This window comes from Notamacropus eugenii, chromosome 1, assembly GCF_028372415.1.
Source record: "Notamacropus eugenii isolate mMacEug1 chromosome 1, mMacEug1.pri_v2, whole genome shotgun sequence".
Taxonomy (NCBI): Eukaryota; Metazoa; Chordata; class Mammalia; order Diprotodontia; family Macropodidae; genus Notamacropus; species Notamacropus eugenii.
In genome coordinates, this window is record NC_092872.1 from 687,995,419 (window position 1) to 688,004,821 (window position 9,403).

The 9,403-nt window shown below is 35.2% G+C and overlaps 1 pseudogene; it reads right to left on the reverse strand.

Moving 5' to 3' along the window:
• Positions 1-1,195: 1,195 nt before the first annotated feature.
• Positions 1,196-1,988, reverse strand: LOC140528361 (small ribosomal subunit protein eS1-like; annotated as a pseudogene).
• Between the last annotated feature and the right edge of the window lie 7,415 nt (positions 1,989-9,403).

A 9,403-nucleotide genomic window follows, 5' to 3' on the forward strand; every position in this document is an offset into this window, starting at 1 on the left:
CCCTTCTGCTGGCCTTACTCTTCCTGGATTGTTTTTCTGAGGCAACATTCTCTTGGTATTTCAAGGTCAACAAGGGAGAGTGAGAGCACTTAGAGTTTATTCTGCCATCTTGGCTTCTGGAATTTAAGTTGCTGCATTTTTAAAAACTTTTTTCCCTTTTTCTTTGGGATTCTAGTTGCCCTAGGCCATAAAAACAGCTGAAGTCACTGTGTCTTTGGTGTCTAATTTCTGTTTTGGAAAGGTTTAAGAGGCCATAATTTAGGGAAAAAATGTCTAATCTAACATATTTTTGCTCACATGATCTGGAAGCTTAAATGTTATCTCTTTTCCAGTGACTTTATGTAGTTTCTTATGTCATAAGTTTGAATTCTATGTGCAATAGGTAGTGTGTTTCTCCAGTCACATCTTCCCAATGAGTCTTTAAGAGCATAGAATTGATAGCTGAAAGGGACTGTCAAAGACTTTTTTTCATGATCACCATAGTGCCATCTTTACTTTATGCCAATGAGAAAATTGGCACATAGAGAGTACAAAAATAATTGCCCAGGGTAATACAGACTGTTCCCCAAGGCAACATGGGGAACATAAATCAGTTTTCTTGACTGTCAGTCAATGATTTCTTATTATAAACCAGTGTATATTCTACCTTATCAGAATTAAACATTGAAATTTGGATCTCTGGAATTCAATTCACCCACAAATTGCAATCTTGGGCAATTCACTTCACCTTTAGCAATGTTGATTACTTTAATTGTACACTGAGAACTCAAAAATCTCTAAATTTATTGTCAAGTTTAAATTTCTTTTTTTTTTTTGAAGTCAGTTTTTTTTTTTAATTTAAAACCTGTCCAAAACAACACATGAGACTTTTTGCCACTAGGATTGTAAGGATTAAATGGCTAAATAAAAAAAAAAAAAGATTTACAAATACTTTGTAAACTTCATTGATAAAATGAGAGTGACTCAGATCTTCTATTCCTGCTGAACCCATCTTGCATGATAATTCCAAAAGCTTTAAAACAAGTTTATTTACAGAGCAATTGTACAATTTCATTGGGTAATATCAAGCCATTTACTTGTCACATTTATGAGGTTTTCCTAGCAGCAAAGCTTACTGCCATTTGATTTATAAACCTTTAAAAAAACCATCACAATGATAATTTTTTTTATTTTTCAATCTTTAAAAATTCTTATTTTAGACAGACTCTTGAACTGGAGGTTCATAGCCATCTGTCCTTTCTACTCTTGTGCCTGTTTCATCTCCTGAAGGTTTTCCAGAACCACCACCTTCACCATGCAGTTCCATTAGCTTTCCCAATTCAAATTTGGGCTTCTTGAGCATCTTGACTTTTCAGACAAATACATCATGAAGAGAGTAAATGGACTGGCAAGACTTTTATATGTTTTTTCCAATGCTGTCTGGAATCAGTTTATTGACAACTTCTTTCAAGTCATTTGTCTGCACCTCTCAGGTCATGATTTCCATCATTTTCTGATGAATTTGACAGACTGGTTGGTGCTGGGCATAAGAGGTCTTACAGGATCTGGTTGTTGTGCTTTTTGGTAAAACCAACACAAAAGAGGTGGAGCAAGTACCCATCAGTAGTTTTGACATCTACATGGGCTTCAATCATGGTCTGCCACTTTTTGATCATGGAGCACATCTTGTCCTGGGTAAGGTCCATTTGATGGGAATTAGTCAAACAATTTTTACCTTAAACATCTTTAGTAATTAACTTGAAGTTACAAAAAGCGACCTCATCATTCTGCAGATCAACAAGGCTCACTTCAAAAACTCAACCCTTGAAACCATCAAAGACAATTTTTGTTCCTTGAGTCCTTGTAACCAGTGTCTTGCCAATATTGAGAATGTTGAACATAGCTGGTGCTTTTACATCATACCAATCCTTTGAAAATGGATCAATCACTTTCTTCTTGGCTCCTTTTTTGCCACCTTTGGTGAGGCATTTATTCTTGCCCACTGCCATGATCCCTCTCTGAAAGCCAAAAGGTCAAGTTTAAATTTCTCTGTTTTTAGTAATCCATGCCATAAGGTTAAGTCACATTTTCTGTAATCTCAGATACTTTCCATTGCTAATAATGTATATTTTATCATTCTATCATTTTGTCTTTTGTGAGCTGATATTTGCTATTCTAATTCCTTTTAAACTGCAACATTTAAAATTATATCATTCTATTTATGTGTTTCTTAGCATTTATTTTGGATTTAGGGTATATTTTTAACACACATTTTGAAAATTCCTTTATTCAGGTTTAAAGTAATAGAATAAAGATGGAAAGAAAACTAGGAAAAGTATCATATAATGATGTTACATTTCATTCATTCCATTGTTTTGAAAATTAAATACACACACAAATATATATGCAACCCAGGGTACAAGGCTGTTTACCATTATGAGGATTTTGAGTCATATAAATATGCACAGCTCTTTTCTCAGACAAGGATATTTCCTCTGCTGAAAGAATTAACACATGCAAATTTAAACTTGACTCACCCCTGTAGTGACCCTGATTCTCAAGATTTTGATGGAATTAGACTTTCGAAAATGAATCAGTAGGAGTCTCCATTTTTTAAAGATGTAAAGATTATTTTGAAGTTATTATTTAGGTTTCCGAGAGACAGTTCTAATTTTTTCATAATAATCATCTGCCTCCAGGGGACAAATGAATCAGTAACATGAACCATGGGTGATTGCAGCAGGAAGAATTATGATTGTGAAATGAACATATGTGTCACAGTTGGAACTGACTGCCTGCTTAGAGCCCCAGGGTTTTCTATATGGCTGGCCTTGCAACTTCCTTTTGTGATTTCACAGGTGACAGGGAGTACCCATTCATTCCACAATCATGTATTTAGCACTTAGGGGTGTGAGTTGCTAGGATAAGTGCTGGGGCACCAATTTAGTGTTTTTGTAGTACATGGTCCTTGTCTTCATGGGTCTTACAGATTTTAAAGGGATAAAATATAATCATCAACAACTACAATATAGTATTATTTCATGAGAGAAGTAATATATAAGTATCAGTGAATGTTTAATGGAAGAAATGACATGTATGTTTGACTTTAAAGTATAGATGGGAAGTCAGCAGGGAAGAAACGAGAAAAAAAATTCGACTATAGGAAGCAGTCATAATAGAAGAATTGACACAGCAGAGTTCAGGGGCTTTTATGGGGATTGATTCTAGTCCAGTTTCCCTGGGTATCAATATGGAGGTATAAAGGCCAGTAGTGTGAAAAGAAAGTGTGAGGGGGGGATACTTTGATATCAAATTATAAAGGTTCTTAAATGCCAGGAAAATAATTTTGAAGCTAATTCACTAGGGAACAGGTTGATACATAAAAATCTGTCAAAAACTATAATATGGCTAGTGAAAGCTTGAAGAGTGAGTTGGAGGGAGTGAGATAAATGAAGGAAAGTTTTTTATGAAGTTATTGCAATAGTTCAGTTTGGGTGAGGAGTTCTTATACCAATGCACTAACTGTGGAAATAGTGAGTATTTAATATAGCTTTATCTACTGGATTTGCTATTAAGTCCTTTGGATATATAACATATTTGGGTATTAAAATAACACTTTTAAATGTTACCATGTATCAAATTGGCACCTAGAGATTTTTTTAAGAATTTCTTATCTAACACTCTACTTGCTACAATACTATTTTATAAATGATGGATATGACAGATATGAAGAAGATAGAATAAAAAAAACAGCATTTAATTTGAAGAGATAGAAAAAATAGAAAAAAAAATTAAGTTTCTAACATGGGAGATAATCAATCATGGTGCCATAGATAGGAATGAGACAAAGGAGGGTTTTGAGGGAAGGGAAAGAGCCAGGGGAGGGAAATCTGTGTCATCGAGACCATGTGTAGCCTTCTAAGTTCTCAAGTGAGGCCCTTTGACTGAATCCAAATTTCACAGAACAAATTATTTCATTAAAAATTAATATACATTTTTCAAAGAGCTCTGTTTTTGACAGGTTTATACTGCCATTTTATATATATATATATATATGTATGTATGTATGTATGTATGTATGTATGTATGTATGTATGTATGTATGTATGTATAGGTAGTACATCCAGGTGTGTAGAGATTTGGAGACCAGGGTCTAGAGAACAATAAAGCAGCCAGAATTTAGGACAAAAGTTTGGGAATCATTTGCAGAGAGGGAAGGAAGAATTAGTGAAAATCATATGAGAAAACAAAGATAGAATGTGAATAAGTGAGAACAGTAATTGCTTACCTGGTATCTCCCCCATTAGATTATGAGCAATTTGAGAGCAGGACATTTTTTTGTAACTGATTTTATTTTTTGGGGGGTTTTGTTTTACCTTTCTTTCTATGTTAAGTGACACAAAGTTACTGAAACATACTAGAAAGTTAAATTTTTGTTGATTTGACATTTTGAAGAAAATGATAGATTTGTAAGGGTCAGTCCTTTGGACCCTTAATTTCCTGAGGATATCCCTTTATTCAGTCTCCCACCAACTCCAAAATCTCTGAAGTTAAAGCCTTCAATAGGGCAAAGTCAATCAATCTATAAACAATAATTCATTAAGTACTTCCTATATATCAGATTGAACTCCCAAAAACGTAGACAGATCTTTATCTTATGTGTGGCTACATATAGTGTGCATCAAGTTGACACCTTAGACATAAGGAGAAAGCATATAAAGCTGTCTACAAAAAGGCAGTAAAGGAAATTTAGACAACTCAGGTGAATACAGTTTTGCAACACTACTCGTTCAAAGGAAAAGAAAATTCAGATTCAGGTAACTCCTCTACTTAAGCACTACCAAGACTCTAGTATTTTAGGTGTCTTATCTAAGTCAAATCCAGTAAGAGTCTATGGAGTAAGGAAGAGTTGGAAATACCTATTCTTTAGAATTTCATGCCAAGAGGAACTGCATCCCTTGTCACAGGAAATGTAGGAAAAGAGTTAGACTTTTGTCCCATCACAAAGGAAGTTTCTTAAGAACTATCCATTACCTTGGTCAAATACCATATCATATCATAACCTACACTATATCATGGCATGTTATACCACATAATGTCATATATCATGTCACATTATATTGCATTAAAAGATTTTATGTTATATTGTATCATATTTGTATCTGTGAACAAAATGCTATGTTAATATATAAACCATTATGAGTCATGCCTATGTTTGATATCTTTATGGGTTTGCATAAATTAGTGATCCCTGTCATTTTAAGAGGCAACCTAGGTAAATGAAGTGTGGGAGTGCCATGGAGAGGTAGAGAACAGCAAGGTCCTCAAGTCACATATCATGCCTGGTCATAGCTCAATTCCTCTTTAAACCTTACCATTTCCTATCTGTGTGACCTTAAATTACTTCATACTCCGTGATCTTCAGGTTATACTTAGAAAGGTGATGCAATCATACTTTACTTGAATTCCAGATACTGACATAAGGTCTAATAGTCTAAGTAATGTTTAGGAAGTCTTTCACAAATAGTTATTGAATAGTCAGTAAAGGAATGTGAGGGAAGTGATTGTAAATATGAGTTATGTTAAGAGCTACAAAACACTCTATATAGGGTACATCCTTCCACCATTCTAATAGTCCTTTTGATAGACGGATTATCAATGCTGTTATCCATGTTTGAAGCAGTTGAAAACTAAGCTCAGAGCAAAGAGATTTGTCCAAAATAACAGAGAAGGTCATGTGCCAAGTCTGTAGAAAAAGATTTGAAATGAGATCTCTGACTGAAATCTGATGAACTTTTTCCTCTACCAAACTAATATTAAGGATAATGGTGGCTAGGCTAAGTTACTAGGTGGTGCAGTGGAGAAAGCGCTGCCTCTGGAGTCAGGAAGGCCTCAGTGCAAATCCATTCACAGATATTATGTAAACTTTGGCAAATCACTTAACTTCTATCTGCCATTTTTGTCCTTTGTAAAGCAAGGGTAATAATTGCACTTCCTTCCCATGGTTACTACATGAATAAAAGGAGAAAATACTCATAAAACATTTGACAAACCTTAAAAATATATAAATGATAGTCATTTGTAGTATCATTATCATTATTAATGGAATTAAAAGAACCTTTAACCAAACTGAGAAGTGATGCTGCACATTGGTCAACTAGATAATCTAATCTTTGGAGGCAACCTGTTCTATATTAAAGGTCCCTGACCAGAAAGACAGTAGATGGGCTTGCTAATCTCAGATTTGCCTGGGATTAGATAGTTGTGTGATCATGGACAAACCACTTTGCCTTTCTAGCTCTGTATTTCCTCATCTGCAAAATAAAGGAGGTAGATAAAATGGTCCCTGAAGACTATTCTGATTCTATATTTATGATTATATGATTATCTTTTCCCTAAAGGTAATTTCCAGATATGGCACTAAATGCATTCAATGTCTTTCTACTTTAAATTTCTCAAAATCCCCAAGTTCCATCAAAGCTTATATAAAACACAGTTTAAAAAAATGAAGTCAGTCACATTAAAGGTTATATCTTTAGCCTGAACAAGCCACTCAGATCTTTGTTTGTACACTCTTTATGACTGGGAAATTAGAAATAGTTGTGTAGAGGAAGATGTATTTCTATAAGCAAAGATTAAAAAAATAGAGTTTCAAAAAGACATTGAAATATCTGACTATAACTCCATTTTTGTGTTGTTTTACAGACACCCTTTGGAATATTTATCATGAGACTTAAAGACTGACAACAGAGACAGAAAAAAAAAAAAACAAGATAGAGAGAAAAAAACAGACAGAATCAAATAGAGAATGAAACAGAGACAAGGAATGGGGGAAGTGTGTGTATGAGAGAGAGAGAGAGAGAGAGAGAGAGAGAGAGAGAGAGAGAGAGAGAGAGAGAGAGAGAGAGAGAGAGAGAGAGAGAAGAGAGAGAGAGACAGAGAGACAGAGACAGAGAAAGAGAGAGAGAGAGAGAGAGAGAGAGAGAGAGAGAGAGAGAGAGAGAGAGAGAGAGAGAGAGTGAGAGAAGGGGGGAAAGAGATTGAAAGAGAGAGAAAAGAGAGGAGGGCTAGAGGGAGAGAAGGAAGAGATGAAATCAGAAAGGAAGGGATGAAGGAAGGAGGGAGAAATGGAAGAATAAAGACAGGAAGAAAGCAAGAGAAAGATATGCATGATTTGTGAGAACGCAAATCAGAGTCATTTGCCTAGTGTTGGGACTGTTCTCATGATGGATTATGCCCCCATATAAATATACATGACACTGTCTTCCCATACTTTTCTTCAGCACTATCACTATAATTGTGCCAAGACAATATATAATGTGCAATTACTACAGGCATTTTAATACTGAATATATAACAAACTTTTGGGAAGTCTGACTTAGATCCACTGAAAATTCCCCCCACCCCTAACTGAAAAGAAACACTGTTCCTGAAAAATGCTTGCAATTAGAAGCTTGTGGAAAGCATTGAGGAGGGACAGTGTATCCTCACACAATAAAGAAGGTTATTAGATTTCCTGAAATAAGTAATCCCGAAAGAATGACCTTATATTGCTAACTTCATGAGTCACCCTGAAGTCCCACTTTCTATTTAGAGTGAGAATCCCTGGGATTAGAGGATTTGCATTTAAATGGTCTTTCGTTTCCTCCTCCTTACAGATTTCTGCTTAGCATAATAACTCCACTTCTCTCTGCAACAGGTAGTCAAAAGGGATGGCATAAAGCTCTTCATTGTAATGGCAGAACAGGAGGTTTTCAAAAGACCTGTAAGCTCTTCTATCAGAGCCTCTTGGGACAGGTTAATGTTCTTTTTTCTTGGGGGAGATTCCCTCCCACCACCCTATTTTATCTATGAAGGCTAATTAATTATTTCCCTGAAGATTTTGTTTTCCTTTTTTAACCTTCATTCTTCCAGAGACCACAAGATATTTTCTTTCCAAAAAACAAAACAAAACAAAACAAAATATGTGTTTGAAAACTTGCACCAGACTTTACACTACTAACATTTACTGTCCAATTTGCATGCTGATGTTATTCTCCCAATTCTGCTCTGTTTGTGCTCCTTAAAATTCAGTGATCACACAAGTAGAGCATTCAAGCACCATGGTCCCAGTTCTGTAGAATATTAGAACTGGTATCTTAAAACAAGAATCCTAGTACAAGATGCTTAGAAAAAGAGATTACTGAAAGAAGAAACCTTCACTTAGAACATAAATTGTCAGAACACAGATCTCACAATATAAAAGCCAGGAATTTATCACAGAATGCATACCCCAAAGAGATCAAAGAGGATGATCTCTGACATAATCTGTATCTGTATATTATAAATTCTTTCTGTAATGAAAAATAAGTGGAAAGCAAGAGGTCCCCATCAGTTTAGGACTGGTTAAACAAAGTATGTTACATAAACAAAATTAAATATTTTTCTGCTCCAAGAAATGGAGAATTTATTTCAGGGAAAACTGGTATGTGAGAATAAGTCAAAGGACTCATGACTCAAAATCAAGAGAAAGTCCACTGTATCAAAGGATTTAGGGAGAATGTGTACTCAGGACTCTGATGAAACTCCATTTATCATCACATGGAGCAGAGAATAAGTGAAAGTATAAAAAGGAGACAGAATTAACAGAGGGGAGGAGATGGGAGGTACAAGCAATCAATTAACAGTCTTTCAGTCAGTAAGAGTTACTGAGAAGAGAGAATAAGGTACAAGGTCACAGGATACCTGGTTCCAAAATTATACTGCTTTATCTACATGAGTGTTGAATACAGTAATTCTCATAAAAAGTGAGGAGACCCAGTGGCCTTATTTGAGATAATTTTGGTTTCACTCATTTGCATATCAACCTTATATGAGTGACCTTTTTTGACACAGTGACTAGAATGTAATAAGTATATAACACATTCTTGTTGACTTTTCTTGGCTAAAAGGGCATCAGGGAAATGAAGCCCTTATTAGAAGATACATAGGTGTGGGAGGTGGTGGTCAGGAGGAAAAAAATATCTTGTTTTGGAACAAGTTGTCTCAAAACTGATTATGAGTCATTTAGATTAGCACATAGTTCTATAGATTAAAGAGGAAAGAGACCAATACAAAAGATTGGAGTGTACCTACCAAGGAGAATGGGGCTTAGATGACTGCTCATCAGCTAGTCAATATATTTCTACTTCAAAGCTTATTACATGAGAGGCACTCTGCTAAGTGCTAGCTCAGTCAGTAAAAGAGCCTGGAAAGAAATTCTCTTGACATTGCATAGACACTAAAGGCATACACAGGATGCCCATTGATTATTGCTTGCTCTTTCCAAGTATTTAGACCCTTTCCTTTTCTAGCCATGTTTGTTTAATGTGATCTTATGTGTCACTTCTCTTACACAATCATTCATTGGTAATGTGATATACCCTATTACTTTCTGTAGCATTTG